At 40.0% G+C, this 24,213-nt stretch overlaps 1 long non-coding RNA gene across 2 annotated transcripts; it reads left to right on the top strand.

Annotated features, from left to right (window-relative positions):
• Positions 1–2,786: 2,786 nt before the first annotated feature.
• LOC138113880 (uncharacterized) lies at positions 2,787–23,655 on the top strand. Of its 2 annotated transcripts, none has more exons than XR_011152371.1 (5): positions 2,787–3,111; positions 4,088–4,184; positions 20,500–20,599; positions 22,703–22,887; positions 23,107–23,655. It is a non-coding gene; the product is annotated as an uncharacterized lncRNA (long non-coding RNA). The 2 variants fall into 2 exon arrangements; XR_011152370.1 differs by having other exon boundaries at positions 22,700–22,887.
• Positions 23,656–24,213: the final 558 nt, after the last annotated feature.

Here is a 24,213-nt window from a genome sequence, read left to right as displayed (position 1 = left end):
CAAAGGCAATGCTTCCCATGTCCTTGTTTCCCATCCTGCACCCCAGGTGAAGCAGGTACATGCTGCCCCTAATTATCCCCAATTAATAATTAAGTGTTTTGTTAGTTTATTTTTTTTTCTTTCTTTAAAGGTTTCTCTTTCCCTTCCATTTTCTTTCCTTACTGTAACGTTTTCTTGTAGTACTGGAAAGCATTTCTTCATTGTTTGGACTAATTTCCAAACAGATTAAAAACTGTTGTAGCAGTCAAGCTTCAGTTCCTTTGTTTATTAGATTCAGAAGACAGCAAATTCCTTAAAACACAGATATAAACAATTATGGTAATGCATTCTGATTTTATAATTAGTTTTCATCACAGGAAACATATAAGTTTGGGCTTCAAATTTTTTAGTACACTCGTCTCCTCCCATCTTTGACTTTGAAGTTCATGCATTTTCTGTTCCCAGCCTTGTTTCCAGTCCTTGGTGAGCCATGTAGAAAGAGACAGAAACTTAACTCTCAGAGGCACCAAAATATGAGAGAAGGTCACAGAAGGACATGGACCTGCTGGAGTGAGTCCAGAGGAGGCCACAAAGATCATCAGATGGGGGGAGCACCTCTCCTATGGAGACAGGCTGATTTGGGATTGTTCAGTCTGGAGAAGAGAAAGCTCCAGGGAAATTTTAGAGCACTTTCCAGTGCCTAAAGTGGCTACAAGAGAGCTGGAGAGGGACTTTGGGCAAGGGCCTGGAGTGGCAGGACAAGTGGAAATGGCTTTAAATTGAAAATGGTAGACTTACATTAGATGTTGGGAAGAAATTCTTCCCTGTGAGGGTGGCGAGGCCCTGGCACAGGTTGTCCAGAGAAGCTGTGAATGTCCCATCCCTGGAAATATTCACTGCCAGCTTGGATGGGGCTTTCAGCAACCTGGTCTAGTGGCAGATGTCCCTATCTGTGGCAGAGGGGCTGGAACCAACTTATCTTTAAGGTCCCTTCCAGCCCAGACCATTCTGTGATTCTATGAGATTTTTCAATGACATTTTTGGGCACAGAATCAAGCTGTCGGAGCTTTGCTGAAAACTGAATTCGGACCCTTGTTGTTATTACATACAAGAGCTTCTTAATTTTTGTTTTAATTACTTTTGTCTTGCATATCCAGAAGGATAGGAAATGAGTTTTATTAATACATTGAGAGTGTAATGATCATTAAAGAATAAAGAAAGGATTATAGTATTCTGGTGCAGTCCTCCCACACAGAACCCTGAAACCTAATTGTAGCCCTTGAGGGTTTGAGCATTGCCCTGCTTAATGATAATTTGTGTCACTGCTCCAAAAAAAGAAGTGGCTGTTAGGGCAGGAAAAAAGCTCTGATGAACAATGGGAGAAATTAGATTAACATGAATGGGCAGAAGCCCCATATGTGGTCGCAGGATCCATTAAGAGAGGTATTTCCAGGAGAAAGAGGGAAGTATTAGGACCATTGTACAAAGCACTGATGAGTTCAGAACAATCCCATCTGTATAATTCTCATCATTTTCCTTCAAGGAAAACAAAGTCAAGCTGAAACAGGTGCTGGAAAGGACCGTGGGGTGACAAGGGGGAACTGGAGAGCCTGCCTGACAAGTGAGAATGTGTCCATTCTGTGTATTGAAGTACAGCAAAGAAAGCCTCGAGCTAGCACCTGCCCAAGCTCCTACATCTAGATGGTGCACTCAAATCTGGAAATAGCAACCTCAGTGTAGCCCTGAACCTTCACTGAAGCACCCTGCAATTCAGCAATACTTCTTTGCTCAGGTGTTGTGCTGAAGCACATTTATGGCTTTCTAGAACGAGTTGGCTTGCACAGCTCTTCCCCTTCAGCCATAACCCATCCTAAAAATTTGCTGATCCTACTGAAGTCCAGACCAGATGAGTTTAATTTCTCTCTTCATAAGGATATACACTGAATTGTGTCCATGTGTACTGTGGGAAGGGTGAGCGAAGGAGGAAAAGAACTAGTTAAACCTGAGGCAAGAAAAGATCATGAAAACAATAGGAGATCCAACTGGCAGAGGAGCATTTTGCAGTGGCTTTGCATTAGGAATATTGAATCTCATTCGTAGGAGATGTTTGTTGCCTTCACTAGCAAGTTAAAAGACACCACAGTATTACCAGCTAAAGTTGTTCAGCCCCTTCTGGATGAGAACTTGGTTGGCAACTGATTTACAGCACATGGTAACCTCTGCAAAGTCTGGACATGAGAAGTGAAAATTTGACTAAAACTACAGAGTGTTTCAGAGACCAAGTTCTAGTCACCAGGTTGGGGTTCTGTGGTACAGAGGCTGCTTCACAGCCAGTATATATGGCAAAAAGTACAGCGTGAAATTCTTTGTTGAACTTACCCAGTGCATGATGTTGCCCCTGGTTGATGTCGGCTGATGTCGAGATCTGTGCTAGAGCACAGGTTTGGTATGAGCTAAGTAACTCTTGTATGAACGTGAACTGAACTCCCACCTCCCAGGCTCTCACTGGTCCTACAGGTGATCTTGATTTGTTTGTGATGGGTCTAAACAAAACTCCTACAAGCGCAGAACACGATGGCTCCTTGCCTGTGGCAGGAGACAGTTCTGCACAGAAGGCTGTCAGTGTAGCATTGCACAGAAGAGAAGCTCAGCTGGTAGGAAGGATTCTCTTGTGCTGGTGTGTGTGGGGCAGTGAGGGGCTGTGGGGCAGGACCCACCCCAGCACAGGTGCAGGTGTGTTGAATCTCTGCTCTGTGTACTTAAGCATTGCGCCAAAGGCAGCAGAGATGCGTTTATTTATTTCCCTCTTCAAGGCAATTTATACAGACCAGAGGAGACAGAGACCCTGGAGGTTAAATATTCAGGGTGGGGATTTAGCTGTGGATCCTATTAAGGTTAATGGAAGTTGCACCACTGAGTCCCTTCGTGTCACTCAGTGAATAGTCAGTAACCCTTGTACCACGAGCCTTAACAAGAGTTAGTCATAAGCAGTAGCAGCACTAGGAATAAAACTCATTTGATGAACTAAATGAAATGATTAATTTAAGAACAAGAAGTTTTGTTGTTGTTGCTGTTGTGTTCAGAAGATGAGGAAAATGAAGAGTTAAGGAGGAGACTGAGATTTTGTAAGAGGTGATTTCTGTTTTCCTATCTGAGGTCCTTTTCTGAGGCTTATGATGCAACAGTTTTCAGTATTATGTCCATGAAGATGTCATCAAGTTCTCACCTTATCTACCCTGAGAGCTAATCATGTTGAGTTGTTGGCACAAACTGAGCTGCAGTCAAAATGAGTCAAGATATGACTTTAACCTTGGCTGTAGCATTCCCAGGTCTTTTACCTGAGATGCTGTTTCTGTAATATCCAGGTGCATGATCCCAACTCATTGGAACATTGCACACTGGATTGTTGGATTTCTTTGTGGTGTACCACAATAGAAACAGGACAACAGGGGGAAACTCTTTTATGCAAAAAATCATACCTCGCTGGGATGTAATGAAGTTGCAGACACCTCAGTTGGGCAAACTTGGATCCCTCAAATCTGGAGGATCCTCCAGGAGTTCCTGTAATTGTCCTGAAATTGTTTCACATGATAAAACCTTTTCCTCTTCAAGAGTGGCTTTTGAAGTCACATTTCCCAACAACTCTGTTTCCCTGTGGCAAGATAAGGGTTAAAAAGCCATTCTACCTCTAGGAGAAAACAGTAGATTATCAGCCTTATCCTCCTCAGAAACATCCAGATAGAGGTCAGCTGAACCTTTATGTGAGTCAGGACTCATTTTCTCTAATATAATCATATGTTTGGTGATGGATTCAAAGAAAATTGCCCAGTACTTGCAGGGTTAAATCACTAATAATGATGTTAGTAGTGATCTGGCTGGCAAAGTATAATTCCCCTGAGATCACTTTCTCCAAGAAAGGCAGCAGTGTGCTGTGGTGCTTTTTGAGCAGAAGGCATTATACCCCAGGTTCCATGTGGATTAGGTGACCACTTTCTCATCTAACCCTTCTTTGACACTTAAAGTTCATGTGGCTTATCGGTGAGGTGACAAGAGGGTGACATTCACTGTAGTCTGACCATCTTTTGTCTTTATTTGTCTTCATTACCAGTTTTTGGCAACCTTGGAGAAAGAAGTTACAGGAACTATCAGCCCAGATGACAAATTTGCCAGCAGGCCAGGGTGAGAGCTGAAGAATCTGATCAGAGGTGAGTCCCTGTTCCTCTTGAGTAATGCACCTTTGCAAGCTTCACTCTTCAGGATGATTTGGTGTAGCAAAAAGGTGCGTAACAGGGAAATCCAGACGCAGGTAATTCAGCTCACGTTTAAAAGAAGGTTTTGCTTGTTGATTAGGTAATCCTTCTCTAGGAAATGCACGGCACCAACTGCTTTTCATGCTAGATTAGTGCTCCTGTGGTCAATTTGCTTTTACTAATGTCAGGGCCCCATGGAGCAGGTTCATCTGTCGCATAGCAACTGCTTCAGCAGCAGTGGAGGTAGCCATGCATAAAAGATTACACATGATGGCAGGGCACAAGTGTGAAGATTTTCAAAATTAGATACAATCTCAGCATGAATATGAACTGCAGAATTGACATGGAAGGATTTTTTCAACTCATCAAGTTTCCATATTTATCAGAAAAAGTGATTTAACAGCAGTGCATGTAAAATGAAGGAAATGCAGAGGGCAGTAATTTACAAAAAGCAGCAAACAAGGCAGTGTCTGTACACAAATAAATGTAAACAGAAAGCCCCACACACTTTCTGCCAACTGTGAGGCCACCTTCCGTTTCATGCTACAGATGCCCTCAGGAGACGAGACGATCTACAGTATTTTCTGTACATTTCAAAAGGTCACACTCCGAAATGTCCCACAGTCACTGGTAGGAGCAGGTGAGATACCTTATGTGGCTTCATTTGCAGTGGACCTCGACAACCCGTGGAGCTCCCACACCCTGCTCCAGCACTCTGCCTCTCTCTTCCTACATTTTTTGGAGGAGCAGGGACATTTTCAGCTTTTACTGTTTGCTTTAGGTCAGGCTTTTGCTTTGTCACACAGATGAGCTTTCTTGGACATTTCTTTTCGAACTACATTCAATCTTCTCTCTTAAAAGACAGACAGAGGGAGGGAGAGATTGATCGATTAGTTATTTTAAAAGCCTTGTGTCAAGGACTGTGTTTTGTTGCTAAATGAGGTTTTTCTCCTCTGTCTCTGAAATAGAGCAGAAGTGAGGATTTGAAGATCTTTGTATTTGAAATGCCCTGCTAATTTGACAGGCTACTTTTGCAGGGAAGGTTTGTTTTTGTTTTGTACTTTTTTCTCTCTTACTGGGAGCACAAAAGGCTCGGCTCACGCTGCAGAGTTCTGTGGCTGATCCTTTTGTATGCAAGACTAGCAGACCTGCCTGAAACAGGAACCTTGGAGGTAAATCAGGCTAATGAAGCAGCTCAGAGAGGCAATGTACATTACTTTGTATCCCACAATGATTTTAAAGTCAACACACATACAGTACCAAGTATTTTGTAGCCTGAGATACCTGAAGGAGATCCAAGGAAAAGCTGTTCATCCTGTTTCCTCTGTGCTTTCATTTAACTGATAGCAATTAACTCTCTTTTTTCTTCATAGCAAGGAATGTAGGAACCATTTTATTCTCTGGATAAATTTTATCTAGGCAAGAAATTGTATTATGACAGTTGCTATCCGTGACACTAAAATGCTTTTATTAGGACAATTACAGCTCTTTTTTCTCTAGGCTGAAGGAGAAAGTGAAGAGCTAGCTTTGCTAGAGAGAAAGCAGTTTGTTAGGAATGGCCTTTTGCTGCAAAGAGATCAGGGTCTTCTGGATTAATCTTTGGATTATATAGATTTTCCAAGGATAAGACAGCTAAGTCATCCTCCGTCTCTAAGGAAGACAGCATTGTAGCTGCTTTGGCTAATCTAAGACAACAGCTTTTCCCTTAGAGGGTGTCAGTAATCCAAAAGATTGGTAGATAAAATAATTGAAGTTCTCAGGGGTTAAGTTTAGAGACTGCAGCCATTTTTGCAAGAGCAGCAGCTTATTAAACTGACAAAGCCACACTTCAGTACCCACTGGCCCTTCCTTAGCTGCCATCACAGTGTTATTTCCTCAGCATGTGTTTGGGGCATTCTGAGCGGAAGGCAAAGTGGGAGAAAAAGGTTAAGGCCTTTTAACAGCCTAAATTCTTCTTTGCCATTTTAAGATTGATAATGCTGTGCAGTTCATCTGTGTTTACCTACTGGAGATACCAGAACACACTCTAGGCTGTAATGATGAGGGTTATCCTACCCTACACAAAGAAGTGCTTTGCTGTCCTCATTTGTAAGTGGGAAATGGAGGCACAGTGTTTAGCTGCCATCCTTCCCATCATGTTGTTGGTTAATGGCATAGGAGGGTGGAGACTCTCCAAGACTCTGCCCATGGACCCAAGGTCCTCCATCCCTCCCTGCATCACTGTCTGTGGGAATGAGCTGCACAGCCTTGCAGGTCACAGCAACATTTCATGTGATGGCTTCAGTACCAACCTCCCCCCCCTACCAACCTCCAGAAGGCACGGAGCAAATGGGCTGAGGAACTGAAAACTATTGCTACATCAACATCTTGCTCACATTCGGTCCTGTGAAAGATGAGAGGCTGTCCCAGGGGCCACCCAACCTTGAGTCTGTGTTTTTGAAGCACTCCCTTATTAGCCCCCACTCTTTGCAGACACCTACCATATTCAGAGTTCAGTTTTGATAAAATAGATGAAATAATTTTCAGCCTCTCCTTACATGATATTGCCAAGGCTTCATTTCCTATCTCCCACGTGGACTGCCAGTTTTATCAGACCAACCCTAGTTTTACTCAGAGCACAGCTGGCAACCACTATTTTTTCAAGCAGTCAAGCCCTTCCCTGTCAGACTGTGAGCAGAAACATGCTGCCATTTTTCTGCAGCTATTAAAAGGAGCCAGTTCATCATCCTTCTTCTCTGATAGGAAGGTGAAAATAAGGGTAGGAGTCATATCTTTCTGTCTAGATGTTTTAAAGTTCATCATGATTATGTTTGCACCACAAAACCCATGTGCTTCTTAAATGTACATACATTGTACAAACACACATGTGCAATTTCAGCATTTGCAATATGGATGGATTCTTTCATTCTTCTCTAAGCTGTCCTACATTCTCTTCTAAAAACACACACACAAAGGAGAAAATTTGACTGCCCACTTTGACTCACAAGGATTTGCATTGTCCAATCCTTTAACAACAGTCTATGCGAGTTCCTGCAGGCAAAGGTGCAGTTATGGGATAACTGTGGCCAGTCATCCTTTCCTACCAGTCCTGACAGGTGCAGGTTGATGCAGACTCTGAAGCAAAGTGCTTCAAAGCCATTTAAAAGAAGGAAAAGAAGAATTTCCTTGTGTATACTGCCTATTTACTGCAGTGTATCTTCAGTCTTGGTGAGGTAGCAGTACCAGAGTTATCAAGTTAATGTTTTTGAATTTGCAACTGTTCATTCTCATTCTGTTTTCCTTGTGCTTCTGGAAAGACAAACACAATCACGAAGAACTGGGCAGGGCTGTTAAACTGCTTTTTTGACTTTTATCATAACCTCTCAATCTTTTTTCAGTGTAAATAGTCCCAATATCTGCAATTTCTCTTCACATTCAGTTTATGTCTCCACCCAGTAAAATCAGACCATTTTATGCTACCTTAAAAAAAAATCAATAGATTTGGTATGGCACACACAGTAATGTTAATGTTTTTTCCCAGTATTTGTGACTACTCCTGTTTATCTGTGATTTTATGCTTCATCAAAACTGTATGCAGCTTCCAAACTCTTCAGCTGCAATCTGGTGGGCTCTGATGGAATTAATTTTGATTTTATCATCTTTATCTGCTCTTAAATATTTACCAGTACACCACAATCTCTTTTCTGTCAAACACTTTGTTCAAGACTTTTTAAAAATTTGTTCTATGTTCTTTTAGAGTCTGACTGTAATAACAGCATTACATGATGTCACTGCCTTTTCCTTACAAATATTCCAGATCTAATGGTATGATTACTGAATTCTAATTGTGTGTTTTATTGCTCAGCTTTGTTCATTTTTTGGTAAAAAGTCCAGGACAATTATGATCCTCTTGCATCTCACACAGGTGGGGTATAAACCCAACAGACTCTGAAATAGACAGAGTCCATCAGAAATTATGGTTTCCACCCCCAATTATTGGTAACATAGTTTTCAATTTGTGAAAATTGGTAATCCTGTTTGATATTTTTTTTTTGTTACCTTTAAATCTGTGTCCATATTTATATTCTGTTCTGAAGATTTACTTATACATATAACTCTTTTCCTACTTCTTCCTTCCCACGTTTCCCTTCTCCTGCTTATATCACTGCTGTGAAATATACAGGAGTTTTTTTTCTGTATTACTGGATTTCCATGATTTACTCAAGTCTATGTTATTTTGGAAATTAATATTATCCATTTTTAGGTTCTCAATGCAAAAAATATAATTCAAGCATTATACATACTGTATGAAATTTGTTCCAATACAGAAAAAATAGGCTTCACTTAATTTTTTTATTGATAATAACATTTTCTTGCTGGAAGGAACAATCAGCCTTTCAATTTTTCTCTTACTTTGTTTTTCTCATTATACCTTTTCAGATTAATAGTATTTTGCTATCACCTACTTTCACCTGAGATTCAATGCTTCCATTCCACTGTATATTCAGTCCTAAAATTAGCATTTGCTAATTAAAACCATCATATTTCACTGTTAATAGCCACTGTGTCCTCTTCGTTTCTTTGTTCATGAACAGTTTATTTTTCTTAGTCTGCATTGTTTAAGTACCATGTCAGGACTGCCTCAATGCAGATTCAGAGCCTTCATCCATCAGTGACAAACTGAACTGTTTGTTCATCAAAAATTTTTGCTTAACTCCCAGATTCCTGAATGACTATAAGTGAGCTTGAACTCTTTACCTCTTCCCATCATCTCCCTCACTTCCCTGTGGGGACTTAAATCTTGTTTTCAACGCCATCTACCTGGTCTAAATTCTGCCCCCCCCCTTCTCAGTAGTCTCTGTTTTTCCTGTGTGCTCATGGACTCTACTCTTCATGTCAGCTCAGAGACATCATGGAAATGGTTGCCAAAAAGATGCCTAGCACTGGCATTCCAGCCTGGTTCCACGTGAGGCTGCCAGTAGAGACAATGGAAAGGGAAATACACCTCCAGAGAGCAATTAATGCTACCTATCTTAAGCACATGAGGTAGGACAGGCATGAAGCTCTGCACTGGCAGTTTCTCTTCCTCTCTCCAGTGCCTGCAGTGGGAGCTCAGGTGACCAGCTCAAAGTTAATGCCTTGCTTACCTTGGCTGGCCAAAGGTAGGTGTGATGAATCCCACCCTCAGGTTCAGAGCATGACACCCAATGATGCAGAATATGTTACCACACAAATCAGTCCTGTTGACAAGGAACTGACTGGTCCATCTGGGATCCAGGCATTTAGGTATGGGAAGAAGCAGGCAGCCCCACTCCACATGGATATGATCTGGACCAAGCAATCTGACTGCCCAGAAGGGAGTTTGCTGCTGATGCTGTCACTGATTGAGCCTTCACCTCCTACCAGTTATGCCAGGCTGTTCAAAGTCCCTGTGTACCCACACGTTGTAGCACAAAGCCTGTGCTGCCATTTCCAGATGTTGGCATCTCATGCAGCCAACTCGGGCACCCCAGTGACCTGTGAGGTCATTTATTTAATGTGTGTTTAATCCTGCCTCCCTTATTTCTGGTCTGTCAAAAAATTTCAAATTCATCTTCAAGCTTAATTTTCTAATAACCCATAGGTAGTTTAAATATTTCAGTCAGTTCACCTCCTAATCACCTTTCCTTGAGGCTAAATAATTCCCATTTCATCATTCTCTCAGCTACTGTGCCAGCATTCTCTAGTACATTAATCATGTTGGTTGCCCTCTGCTGTACTTTCTCCATTTTATTTACATCTGTCTTCCACTCTCATGACCAAAATCGGACATTATATTCCAGATTTGGTCTACCACCACAGGGTCTTACATAGCAAAAATGTAGTTTTATTGGCTTTGTTACAGATATACCTCTTTCTTAATGTGTACTAGCATCTTACCAACCTTCTTCACTGCTGCTGCTTGTTGATGAGAGCACGAGCTGGATCAGTCAAATACATGCAGGGCTTTTTCCTCTTCATGTTAACTACTTCATTACCAACTCATCCTTTCTTAGTTTAGTGCATCTCTGTACATTATTTACTGTGTAGGCAATAGTTTTTTTGTGAAAAGAAGAGGAACTAAGGAATATTGCAATAGGAAGTGAGGATATTGAAACTAATCAGTGATTTTTTTTTCTTGAAAGCCTGGATGATTTCATTGGAATTTGTCTTCTCTTCTGCTTTATATTTCATGCTTCCTTTATGCCTTTCACATTTACATTAGTGCTATCAAAGCTATTCTATAAACATAAATCTCTCAGAGTTTCAATGATCAGCCCTGTTTTAGCATCATTTGTATTATTTAATAAATGTAGAGAAAATTCTTAAAAGGGACAGTCTGAGAACAGCAGAGCGGGGATACAGGGAATGTTAAAAATCCCGACTAAATTCCTGGCCTGATTTTCTCATATTTTCTCTGATTTTCTAAAATACCCCAAAGAAAATACTCCTGTAACCAACCAACCAACCAACCAACCAACCAACCAAACCAACCAACCAACCCCACAATTCATGTGTGATGTGGACAAAGTTTCTGTCCAGGTAAATATGGATGATGCTATTTTCTGGACAAAGCCAAGCCTAATTTTCTTCCCTCAAACATTTTGTCACGTAATCTTCCTAGGATTTCATGGAACCTTGTATTTAGACAGACTCAGAATTATGAACCTTATCATAAATCAAGACACTTTGTTCTTAAAAATGTATAAGTCTGATCCAGAGTAAAGCAACAGAATCGAACACCATACTAGATAAGTAGAGAGGAGGATGGGTAGAGCATTCCATTTTCTTCTAAATTCCTTATTATTTTAGTGACAGATGATTCCAGTAGTTGTCAGGTTGGGACTTAGGAAATTTGAGTTCAGTTTGAGTTCAATTGAGTTCAGTTTCAGGGCAAGTCATGTAATTTATCTTTGCCTCAGTTTCTCGCTGATGACAGGTGCCCTGTAAACGCTGAGTGCACTGGATACCACGGTCATAGAGACCATATAACAAAATAAAGGGCTCAAATGACAAGCTCATTTTAATCCCATTTTACTGGAAGCAAGGGCAATGCTTTTATGCAGCAATTAGACTTAAGTTGCTGATGACCAGACCCTGAGACATGGCCAGGAGGCCTGCCTGGGTTTCAATAAGCTGGAGGGAAGGACAGGGGTGGTTTCTGGAGCAGCCACACATCATTAAACCAGTTTGCCTCCTGCACTTACCGGTCAAAGAATGTGACTTTGAAATTTCTCATGAATCCTTATGAACAAGTGCAGCCAGAAAGGTATGAAGAGGTTTTACAAGGGCTAAAAACATGGGCTAGAATTCCCAGGAGGTTTGTATTGTAACTAGACATTGTATTCGGAGAAAATATTCTGTGTCCTCTGAGAACAAAGCTACTATAAAGATTTTCAGGAAGAAGTATGCCTTTTGACTGGAAATATTCCAGGTTGTTTGGATAACTTGGTCACTTAAAAAAAATAGAGGAGATATACATGCAAAGTTTTTCATTAACCATCTAGATTCTTCCCCCTTTCGGCTGTCCAGACTTCACATTCTGCCTTTATTTCAACGTGGGTACCAACAGGGTGTCATTGAGAGCTATTTTTAATGTATATTTAATTATAGATTTTGAATAATTATAGATATTTAATAGTTATGGACAAATTGTTGGAATGTGATGCTTAAATACATTCAGGTGGTAAAGAAAATAAGTGAGGAGTCCTGAATTTCTCTCTGCCTACAGTATCAGCCAGTATTTCAGTAACTGTAAACAAATAAAATGGATGCAACTTGCTATACATCTGACAAAGCTCTGCTAATTTAGCTCACATGAGGACTTGACTCCAGTGTTTAGACTGAATACATATGATGGTATTTATTTCTGCCCAGAAGGCAATCCGAGGTAGGATTTCGAAACACAAATTGTACTGGCATAATCCATTTAGCTGGGATTTAAGGATTAAAAAAGAGAGTAAGAGAATGACTTGGATGCCCATGATGTAAATAAGATTAGATAATGAATCATTTCCTCATGCGTTGAGAAAATAAGATTAGATTGTTGGTGGTCATGTGAACAGTTTTTCACTGATGACCAAATCCAAACTTCTGAAAATAATCCTTTGCTTGTCCTCATCCTCACATTGTAGCAGGAACATGTCCTTATTGCTGATAATTTTAGACATCAAGAGTAAATACTGCAGTTCTGTGTGACTCTAGGATATGAGATAACAGAGTCCAAACTTTACCACCATTTCTGTTGCTCAATTTTTGCCATTATAGTTAGCTCATGAAGATTGGAAGCAAGCTGAGAACATGGGAAATAATGGAGCTCTGCCACCACTTTCATTGCAGCCAGAGTTTATTTGGGGGTTTTTATGTAGTTTTTCTGTCTACCATATGAGAAGCTGAACTTGACCAATTTGTTATGGCATAATAACTAATAGTCCTGGAAAACAGCACTTGTTTAGCCATCAGCTAAACCTGGAAAGCAGAAAGAGCAAATGCCTTATTCATTGAACCTCCATATTTTATACTTTCAGGTTTCAGCTGTCATTAAACTTTTTTTTACCAAAGTAGTTTTAAATTACCACATTAATTTCAAAATCAAGCCAAGCTCCTTAGTAAGCGAACCATTTTCATCAGTATCTGAAAGAATTCATTATAAAGTTGATTCACTAAGAGCTCTCAACTTACTACATCAAAGAACATCACAATTTTCACTATTCATTATATTCTCACAGTAGAGATTCAAAACATTTATTGAGCTGCTTACATTAGGGATTAATGTAGAACATTATAAAAGCATTGCTGATTTTTTTTTTCCTTTTTTTTTTGGTACCAGTTTTGCTTCCCATACATACATATGGGGCTAGTGTGCCATGGCAGATGCATATTCAGCTGCTGTAAATCAGTACAGCTTTATTGACCTCCTCCAAGCTATTCCAGTTCATAGAGATCTGACCTATTAAAAATCTTTATTTCTGCTTTTGCCCATTTATATCCTAGTCAATTTTCGGTGATGGGAAAGGTTGAGATGAAGGAGTAGATCAATGTGAGACCAATTGTTAAAATTTTAACTGTGTTCATTTGTAGAAATAATGTTGTGTTACTGTGAGGTTTATATAACATAAAACAGTGGGGTCCGTTTATGAGATGAGCTCTTATGTGCCACCACAACACAAATAAAACCCTTGCTTTTCTCCTCCAGCAGTGGCAGGTAATAAAAGTGAAAGAATAACTGTACAGGGGAGAAGGCAAGCAAAGGGTTTGGACAATTGTTTACCCAAATCCTCTGTACTGTGGTGATGTGTTTGCATCAGCTCTTTTTTGTTGATTACTTTGTATTTGTAAGGGAATTTTGATGTAGTTTGAAGGAACTTTATTTGCCAAAATCAAAAGTATATTCTACTGAGTAAACAGCAGGAAAATCTTAGTTTAGTCTTGTTTTGTAAATGAAATGAAGCAATTCCCTTCAAAATGGTGTTTCCTATTGCATTGAGTCTCCTGTTAAACTGAAAGTTAGAAAATTGTGCTCAGATTTCATGAGCAGTTTTCAGGGAAACCTTATTTTATGTTTGACATGGCAAAATGACTTCACCAAAATAACACAATCGCTGTATTGCCTGTCACACCTCTACTCTAATAGAGCTTTCCTGTCAGAGAGCAGATGGGAGATACTGGTCCCAGAGATAGCCTAGAGGCTCCAGGCTGTGAAGATACTGGTTTAGAACTCTGAATATCCCTTTTCATAGCATGTTACAGTGAGCAACTATGGCTTGTTCCAGTCTTTATTGGTAGCCTGTTCCATATGAATCACTTCTCTGATTCTGAAAACCGTGGCTTAGAGGGAGTTTGTCAGAGAAGAGTTTTGGAGTTTATCCTTCCTGAAGAAATTCTTCTCTCGGACATTTTCATGGAAAGAGATGTTTGGTTCCAACATTTCCAAAAGCAGATCAATATCTACAAAAGCAATAAAACACCTCAGCAGAAGGACAGCAGGAGGATTTCAAGAGCAATTTGCCCCTGCCAGGAGAGCCTTGGGCAACAGGAAGCTTGGTGAGGAGCTGTGGAAAGCAGCAGCACAATGTCCCACATCCAGCAGTGACAGAGCAGGAACAGGGCACAGCGAGGGGTAAGAGGCCTGATTGCAAAGAGGAGACAGGTTTAGAGCAATAAATACCTTGCCAAAAGAGGTGTTAAACCAGGAGTCAATGAATGACATTAACTGTATGTTTTCTGTAGGGTACTCATCGCTCGTGTTCTCCAGGGCAGCGCCTTATGCTGGCAAAGGGAAGGCTTGGGAGTCAAGGGCTCATGGACAGAGTGGACAGTCCTTCCCCCAGCTGGCCCTTGGATCACCAGCATAACTAAAAGTATATTTCACCTTCTAGAAGAACTTTCCTAATTCTCCTCAGTGCTGCTATACAACAACTACTCCTAGGTGGTAACCGGTTCTTCCTAAAATCAGGGATGTACAGGAGTCTGAATGTTGGGATCTTTTTCCAGTAATGTAATACTGCACTTTCAGACAGGATATCTATATGCAGGCAGTGTATCAATGTGTTAATGTTCTCTGGAAGAGAAGGCTCTGGGGGATTTGTTTAACTACTTGATGCCTCTGGGTGCATCACGTACCATTTGGGTGCTTTGTGTGTTCTGGCAGTGGGATATAAACTCAGAAAAACTTTCAGCTGTGACAGCAGCATTTGCTACTTTGCCTCCAAGAATAACTGCCATGAAATGTGGCAAGGGTGTCAGAACCTGCTTTTAGAGAAATTATCAAAGAACTTTTGGGGCGTTCAGGCTATGGAGATGAGTTGTTCTGTCAGAGCTCTTTCTGTGGGGAAGTCACATTGTGCAGCAGGTATGTTGCTATTGTTACATTATACATTTCTGATTATCCAGAGTTAGATTAGCAGGGCTGATTTAGAAATTCATCGAAATGAGCTTGTACCTTCCAGGTTAACTTTGACTTGTAAAAATGCATTAAAGATGAACAGTCTTCAATACTATGCTCCCCAGAATTTTATAGTGAATGAGCTATATGTCATTGATTATTTACAGAGCACTCCACACCATAGTAATTCCAAAGTAATATCAAGATATATGTATCCTGAAGCTTGTTGGAATGGAAAAAACGTTACCAGTGATATTTTGTAAAATAAGTACAGTATAAAGGTCATTGTGGGGAGGTGTAAAATTACGGGATATCTTGGCCATGAAATTCAGTTGAAATAAGTTCAGAAATTATTAATCTGTCCTTAGAGTGAAATGATGCATTGGCAAATCTGCAGTGAACTGAATTTCACTTAGGTTTTTGTTTTAAGTGGAAAACTGAAGGGAAGAGAAACCCCAGCTGCACAAAGATTTTCGATTTCACCATGTTCCCACAGAAGAACTGCAGTTTTGACAGGGCTTCAGCTTCAACTGGCAGCACGTCCCATAAGAGATTTTTTTCCTTTCCTTTCTTATACAAAGACAGTGTTTAGCATTGTATCTCTGTGTGTTTGCCTGGAGCAATCTAAGGTACTATGGCTTTTCTAATAGCAATTCACATTTGATTTTCATACTGTGGCTGTTCAAGGTTTCCAGTAGTGTTTTAGTTTTAATTTGACAGAAATTAATAAGTTAAAGGAGAAAGATATCATACATCAGCGCTGTACAGCGGTATTGTCACACTTCCTAATTCGTTAGACAATAAGAATAATCTACCACTTCCAATTTAGACTCAGTAAAATAAACACATGTATATTAATGATTTTAAAATATTTCTGTTCAGTCAAGCATGTCTTTTTTATGCAGAATAGCATCAGATCAATAATTAGTTGCCATGCATTTTAATAACAAGAGTTTTTGGTTAGGATTGTTTTTCATAATTTTGCATTTATGTTTGACAAGTTCAGGAACTTGTCTTATTTGAAAGAAAAATATTAATGCAGAAATTACTTCTCATTGTATTATTGCTTGCCAAATCTAATATGTAAATACCCAGTAGAACTCATGCTTATGTTAATGGAGAGAGGATCATAGAAATCTTGTAGACAGAGTCTATTTGTCCCACTTTGTTCCACACATCAGTATTCTCTATGGTACTTAATTATTCAGCATTTTAATTTTAAATTAAAAATAAATACTGTACACGAATGATAATTTGAGTGAAATGATAGGAAAACATTGTCACAGTGAAATGCAAGATAAGTTTCCTTATGGTGTCTTCTGATCAAAAAAAATGTCATGAGGAACTACTCCTTATATTTCCTAAATTTGACTCCTTGCCATCATTATGGATCTAAAGAACACGTATCAGTGACTGATCATAATGTGGAAAACAAAGGCAGTTGAAACCATTGTATAGCCAAAGGCCTAGTGAAATTATTATTTAATACTGGATTTATTAGCTCTGCACACATTTTGTGGAGTATGAGGATTGTCACTTTTTGCTACAAAATTCACGCCTGGCATAAGAAGAAGATTTTATATATGGATTCTAATTTTTCCTAATAAACTTTTTCAAAATAATTAATTACCAATGAGCTTATAGCTGGAAATTCTGCCAAGATTCGACTGACCTAGAAGGTTGCTCTGACTGTAGTTGTTGGGTGATCTGCAATACCTGTCTGAAACAAGAGGAAACTTTTAATTCCTGCATGAGCATGTCTGCAGAAGTGACCTTCCTCTAAAAAATGGTTTTTCCTTTACACTAAATGCAGAGAGTCACATCAGGTATCGTTTTCTAGGGAAAACAAAATGCTATGAATATGTGATAGACCTAAAAACTGACTCCTCTTATTTGATACCAGGGTGGATATGAAGCTTGATCACGGGAATAAGGAGCCAGAAGCATCTCCTTTCCAATTCACTTTTGAATTTTTGGTGTGATCAACAGTGGCAGCTGATGGTGATCACTACCATGAGGCTGTCACACCAATACATCCCTCCTAATTATCCTGCTACCAAATTGCAGTGGCTGAAACACAACATGATCTCAGTGACAAACTTCCTCCTTTTCCATACCTATACAATGGGAGAACCAGTGTCTTTTCCATCTCTGCTTTGAACATGGATTTTGGTAGCTGTAGCCTTCCGTGTCACACTGAAAAAAATATTGATTTGTATCACCTTTCACTTAGAAATTATATTTTTAAAAGTCTTGAAAAATTATTATTTGAAAGAATAAGTATACTATAGGTGGGAATGTAGATTAATGCAACCAGGTGTTAAATTGTATGGAAATATATTTAGTCACTTGCCTCTAGGTTTCAAAACATGTCAAAAGAATCTTATTATAGAAATAAGGCTAGAACTATAAAGATCTTAATGGGTCACTTTCAGGATTTCAAAATATTCAGCTGTAAATGTGACAGGTGCTGATTCCTTTTCAGAGTTATCATGTGCTTATTCTTCAAAGCCCCACTTGTGTTTAGGTGACTGTGCTGTTACCCAAGATACAGAGCCCCCAGCAATGATCTAGATGTTAAAACTCTTGCTTCCATTCTCCCTCAGACTGCAAACCTGTAGACTGTAAACCTGTAGACTGTGCTAATTTGTAGAAGCAAACCTAATTTCACAGTTCCTTTACCTCACTCTCTCCCTCTCAGGTACCTGACGTCACCTGTGGGCTTCACCTACGGATGAATTTGTTGTGACCAGGGACCTCCCTCCTTCTCAGCCCAGTTCTGGGATAGCTCCTCTGGAAGGCTCTCTGTCTTCCTTCTTGGTTATGTGTGAGGATAGTTTTCTTTGCTCTCCATACATTAGGAGCCATCTCAGGATTTTGCTTTGCTGTGGTTTGACACCTTTGCTTTCCCAGACAAGTTTGGACCTGGACCTGGACTAAGCTGTGATCCAGTCACTTTCCACCTCATTCCTTTTTAACACATTCCACTTTGACCACATTTTCAAACTCACCAGCTCGTTAGCTGCTTTTGTACTCATTGCATTTCCTTTGGGGAGTTCGGAAGATGACCTGAGCTCTAGCAATACACAAACCATAAAATTACACATTGTTATTGATAATACAGTTCAAGTAAAAGTCTGATCGTTGCATTGTTAATTCACAACAGAAAAAAGCAGGAAGTCAAATCCCCAGTTGTTACTGGTGCTCAAAGCACATAATCCTGTACATTTTTATTGAGTTCCATCTTGCAGGTAGTTGGGCTTTCTCTTTTTGCACCACTCTGATGGAAGCCTCTTCCAGAACAACTTTGCTCTTGTGATTAGAAACCTTCTACTTAAGTTATCCCATTTATACTTTTTGCTTTAGTGCCAACAACAATCTGTAGCAGAGATCTTTTTTCTCGCTAAGGTTTTTTCCATGTTAAGCTGTTCATCTCTCTTTCTCTTGCTTTCACCCCTCATCCCTCCTGTCTCAGTTGTCCTTCTTTGCACCTGTTTGAGTTTTTTGCTCTTGATTCTGAGGAGGGGGAATATTCAGACAGTTTCAAAGGTGGTGATGGTACGAGTTCCTTGTGCAGTGGTGTCAGTTCTTTGCATTTGGAAATCCCTTCCTGGATACATCCTAAAGTTGCATTTGTCTTTTTGACAAGTGCATTACACTGACACCTCACGGTGCCCGCAGTCATGGGGGAGCCTGGGCTGGTAAATCCAGCAGCTATTGGGAGCAAAGCTGGGCAGATGCTGCTTGTGCATGAAGGATGTGAATATTTTTTGCAATAAATCAACACTTAAATCTTCACTTTGAAAAAAGTATCTGTCAGTTCTAATTGGTAAATTTTAATAGTTTGTAGGCTATAATTTAATAATGAAGGGCTGGGAATTCTAAATGAAACAGAAGACAAGTATCAAAGCAAAATTCATGATAGAAAAAAGTTACTGCTAAAAGTCACATTATCCATTTATTATATATGGCCTTGTGGTTATCTGAATAAATATCCTTCTTTGTGTGCCAATGAACAAAATGGAAAGGTTTACTTGAAACATTGAAGCATGAAATAGTATATTTTTTTTGCCATCTTGTTAATGGAAGCAAGATAATTTTCAGTATAGGGGAGCCAGCTTTCTTCACTTAGAGGACAATTCAATAAAGAGAGGGATGGAAATAAGTCACTTATCTTAGGAACATATTCCTCTTAAGTGGGGCAGCAAATCAATACCACAGGACCAGAGGTATAGGACATTAATAATCTCTTCTAGATGTTAAGACGAGAATGGCCTTTTCAGTGGTACCAAGTCCAGGATATAGCTGTGTACTAATAGAGAGATACTTAAAATTAAGATTGGAGCCATGTTTAATAATTAATTCCTACTTCACAGGGAAACTATAATCTGATTTATGAAGCAGGGTAGGATTTCAGTTAGTTTTTAAATGAGTTACAGACATATCTCACATTAAAGTGAGCTGACCATGTGCATGAGGCTGAAATGGTGAATTCAGTTTTGACTTGGCAACTCTATCTCAGTCCTGTCATTAGATAAATCCTTGAACCTGTATGTTTCAATTCCTATATATGAAACCTTCCATAAGGTACTAGCAGTTACAATCAAGCATCCCAAAGCATATCTAATATACCAAATATTAGGAATGGACTGAATTGATATTACAGATAGATTTGAAATACATCTGCTACTCTATGAAACGAGATCACTGCTGCAGCAAGACAACTCTGCCAACACAAGCCCCATTAGACTCCACAATACAGTTTTAAGCTCAAAGCCCCTCAAAGTCAAAATTACTGTGGAGAAGTGGATGGATTGCCATATCCATTCTGCAGTTTCAATTTAAGGGCCTGATCATCAAACGAGCTCACGCTTTGGGCTTTGCAGTGGGTCCTGAACTGTCATTCACTTGCTAATCATGCAGCCTGGTGCTGGTGATTAGGGAGGAGGAAATAAAGGCAGGGTTTGACTGTGGACCTGAAAGTGAGCTTTCAAAGGTGACATTACAGAAACCCTCTTTTGACTTGCAAACTTGACACAGAGTCAGAGAATGATTCAATCCAGGAGCTTTGTTTTGACAGGGGGACATTTCCAGCTGCACTGACACTTTGAATGGGTGGGTTTTAGCTGAATCAAGATGCATGGTGGATGGGCCATACAGAACCCTGGTACAACTGCTCACAGCACCAAAAGTTCGCTTCCCAATCAGACCTGCACGTTCAGCTTCAGTGAATCTGCTGTTCTGAATCTGTGGAGCAATGCTTTTCAAATATAAGACATTCTTGAAGTCAATAAATAAAAAGAAATTGTTTCATACTGTAAAAAGGATAATAACAAATTTTGGCAATACCTTAGAATATAATGTTCTTCTGATATTGTTCCATTGCAGGTATTTTTACTGAGAGGAAATTATGGAATTTCAAAATGGTAAAGTCTCCCAGGAATGGAAACAGTGATCAGCAGGAAGTGCAAGATCCAGAATCACAGAGGTAAAAAAAGAATTGAAGTCAACTCAGAAGCAGCAAAAGAAATTAAAACAAACAGTAGGAGTTTTCAGCCATCAAAATTAGATGACAGCAAGGAAAGTAAGAGTGAGGTTGGCTTGAGGGAGGATGGGTTTAAGATTGGCATAGTTGCTTTCCAAAACTGAGATGATTTTGTGGCTCCATGTTCCATTTGGACAATGGCTCTGAACTTGGATGGGAGAAAACAAGAAAACTGGCTTTATGGGAGTGAGCTTGGAAGGGTGAAAATGATGCCTTTGAGGTAGAAGTAAAATTCAAGGAGTGGTTTCCAAGCATCTGTGTCCCAGCTGTCTGAAGGAATTGGCATTCGAAACTGCACTTCTGCTTGAAGGGTGTTTAGGACTATGTTAAAGTAGGAGTGGCAAGAGAAATTTCAAATGTGATTCCTGTATTTAAAATAGGAAAAAACTGTGTTCTAGTTAAATGTAGGCGTATTAACATGGCATCAGTAGTACACAAAGCATTAGAGTGCTTTTGGAAAGCAGAGGAATAGAGAGCATAGCAAATGGAAGAAGCAGGATAACACACAGAATAGGTTTACTGAAAGCAGATTTACGAGATTAACTTGATAATCTTTAGATTATCCTGATCTTTTTAGACAAAGAAAACGGCAATAGATGTGATGTGTATACACTGTGAGAGAAACATCTGACACAGAGCTACATGGAGAATTGTTTGATTGGGAATGATGAAGATTAGGCCCAGGATTGTAAAATAAATAGAAACCGGGTAAAGGAGATAATAACAGATGATGCTGAAAGAGGAAATACCAGGCTGGAGAGAGCTAAAAGTGGAGTTTCTGAAGGCACAGTCTGGGGACCAAATATCACCTAATATTTTCATTAATCAACTAGGCACAAAAAGAACCTGCTAGAGAATTGTGCTGATGGCTGGAGGTGGGAGGGTTTGTCAATAGCAAGGAGGCTGACAGCATACAGAAAAACAGAATATCCTCAGGGACTGGGAAGATATAAATGGGATTACACTGAACAGTTCAAGTAGCAAGGTCAGGTAGCTGGGAACTAATGACTATTTCTAATATGAGGTAAGGCTTGTTGGTCGGACAGATACAGAAGAATGGGGCACGTATTTGGCACTATATCAAAAGAAGCATTTCCAGTCAAGCTGGGAAAAAATTAATGCCCTTTAGAAGGCCATAGTAAGACTTTTTCAGGAATGTAGTGACCAGTTGTAGCCACCTGTGTTTGAAAGAAAGAAATTAAACCTGGAGCAGGAGCAGAGAATGGTGAATAGTTCAATGGGAGAAGAGGCATTGTGTCCCAGCATACTGAAGCCTGCAGAGAATCATCCATAAACATGGTAGGAATGAAAGGGATTGTTCTAAGATTAGACAATATTGTTACATAAATTACTGTAAGCTAGTCACCAGTAAGTTACCCTGTATTTTAGAAGGTTTCTAATGAAAGATGGGAGTTTCTGGAAAAGCCTTCCACAGCAGCAGTGGGGACAACCCCTGTCAGTATTTCTGTGATGGAGATGGGTACACGTCTGAGGGATGCAGCAGATATCTGTCTACTGCAGCAGCACACGGGGCTCTGTGACCACTGGACTCTGTCCCATGCTCCTGTTCTCCTTCATTCTGGTCTCATATTCACATAAATCCAACTCAGCTTCTACCCCTGAAGTCCCCTCAGGTAAGCCCCCAGCACTCCTGATACAGAGCAGGGTTACAACAGTTCTGCAGCTTTGGCAGACAGGGGTAGCAAGGAGATTCTCCAGCCTTAGGAAATTGGGGAAAGGCAAATGCTTTGCCTGTATCCACCTCTTTGGCAGCGAGAAATAGGGAAGGGGGGGGAAAGGGGGAGGATGGGAAGCAGTCAACTTTACTGCATAAATATCTGAAATAGAGCTCCTCATAAATAAGAGGTGCGTTTGTCCAGTTATTATTTTGCCTAGTCCAGCCATCAGTGTTTTAATCCAAAATGTTCCACTGAAAACTATCAGCTTCTCATTGACAAAATAAATACTGTCCCCTTCCCCTGCCATTAGGGTTTCTGGGTTTCTGCTAATATCTTTTCCATTTTCCATATTTAATTTGTCTAGCAGAATGAAATAAAAACATGCTGACATTTTCAAGGAAATCAAATACTTCCCCTGAAAGTTTTGATGGAAAATTTTCCAAGAGCCCTGAGGCTCAGGAGCTGGTTGCATCGGGGTGTGGCCAGCTAAATCTGCTGCCTGAATGAGTGGGGACGATGCCTGAGAATCTCTCAGCCGCTCCGGACCTCCAGGTGATTAGTTCTCGGAGGAAAAGCTCTTTTCTGGCACACCACGTGCTCTGGGTGGCTCCGGCTCTGCTCTCGCAGCAGTTCTGGCTGACCTTGATGCGAGTGGTGCAGAACGCGGAGCCGCGGCTGCCTCCCCCTCCCCTTCCTCCCCCTCGCACTGCGGAGGCGCAGGAAAACTGACCACAGCCTAGCCCTAAATGTTTTATTTTTAACTTTTGCCAGACAACACGTGAATCTAAGGCCAAACAAAAAGAGCCAGAGAATGGGGTGTAAGTGCTTGTCAATGTCAGCCCCAATCATTGTCAAAGAGGGGCTGGATTCTGCAGCTCGCTTCACGCAGAGCTCGGGATCCTTCGGTGCTGCTCTGAAGCCACAGCCATGGATGCCTAGAGAGATGGATAAAGGCAGACAGACATAGATACAGACTGACAGAATCAACCCCCAGATGGATGTTGCTTGAATTTATCAGAAATTAAGATGCTGAACTGCTTAAGAAAGAGTTCCATGATCTAATTAAGTCTCTTTTATGTCTCCTTTTCTATTTTATCCTCCACCCTCTTACAAAAAAAGTACTTTGTGCTATTTGCAGATTGAATTAGAGGAAAATTGTCTATGGACTAAATAAAATGGTTGCATTCTTTTGTACTAGCATCGAAGGCTTGTGTTTTTTAAAGGAGAAGAAAATGCAGTAGGACATAATAATGTCATACATTCTAACTTGCTCTTGCAAATCGGGACTTCCTGATATTTTCCTTGTCAATAAAAATGCTATTTATCATTATCAAATGAAGCGTTAATGGAATCAAACACAAACTCATGCATATATATATCCATACAAATAAATATAATATATACATTAAAAAATTCCTCACTGCTCAGAATGATCAAGCACCTTGTCAGCAATCCATATTATATTCGTTAATTTGATTCCTGCCAAAAAATCACTTAAGTGAGACCTTCTGATTTCTTTCTTTAACGCTTGAGGCTCCTTTCATCTAAGCAATGTTTATTAACCTATTTCTGAAAATCAGCATAAGCAGAAGCTATATTTGATTTGTTCTTTTCTTGTGCTTTCGTTTTGGTTGTTTTTTGGTTGGTTGGTTTTTTTTCCCCCCAATGTGTTTTTTTTTAAAATTCCAGTGTAAGAATTAGAAATTGAGCATTGGTCAGTATTAAAATAACCCACTGGTTCAGAGTGTAACAGCTGAGAGGACAAAAAGTAAGGCTTGTGTTCTTTTATACTCTTTAGGGGAGACTGATTTTAGTTTAATTCCAGGACTAACAGTAGTGACAGCAAGAAAAGTCACCTGAAGAATAACACTGTGACCT

This window comes from Aphelocoma coerulescens, chromosome 8 (genome assembly GCF_041296385.1).
Source record: "Aphelocoma coerulescens isolate FSJ_1873_10779 chromosome 8, UR_Acoe_1.0, whole genome shotgun sequence".
In the NCBI taxonomy this organism is placed as follows: Eukaryota; Metazoa; Chordata; class Aves; order Passeriformes; family Corvidae; genus Aphelocoma; species Aphelocoma coerulescens.
This window is presented reverse-complemented; position numbering and strand designations above follow the sequence as displayed.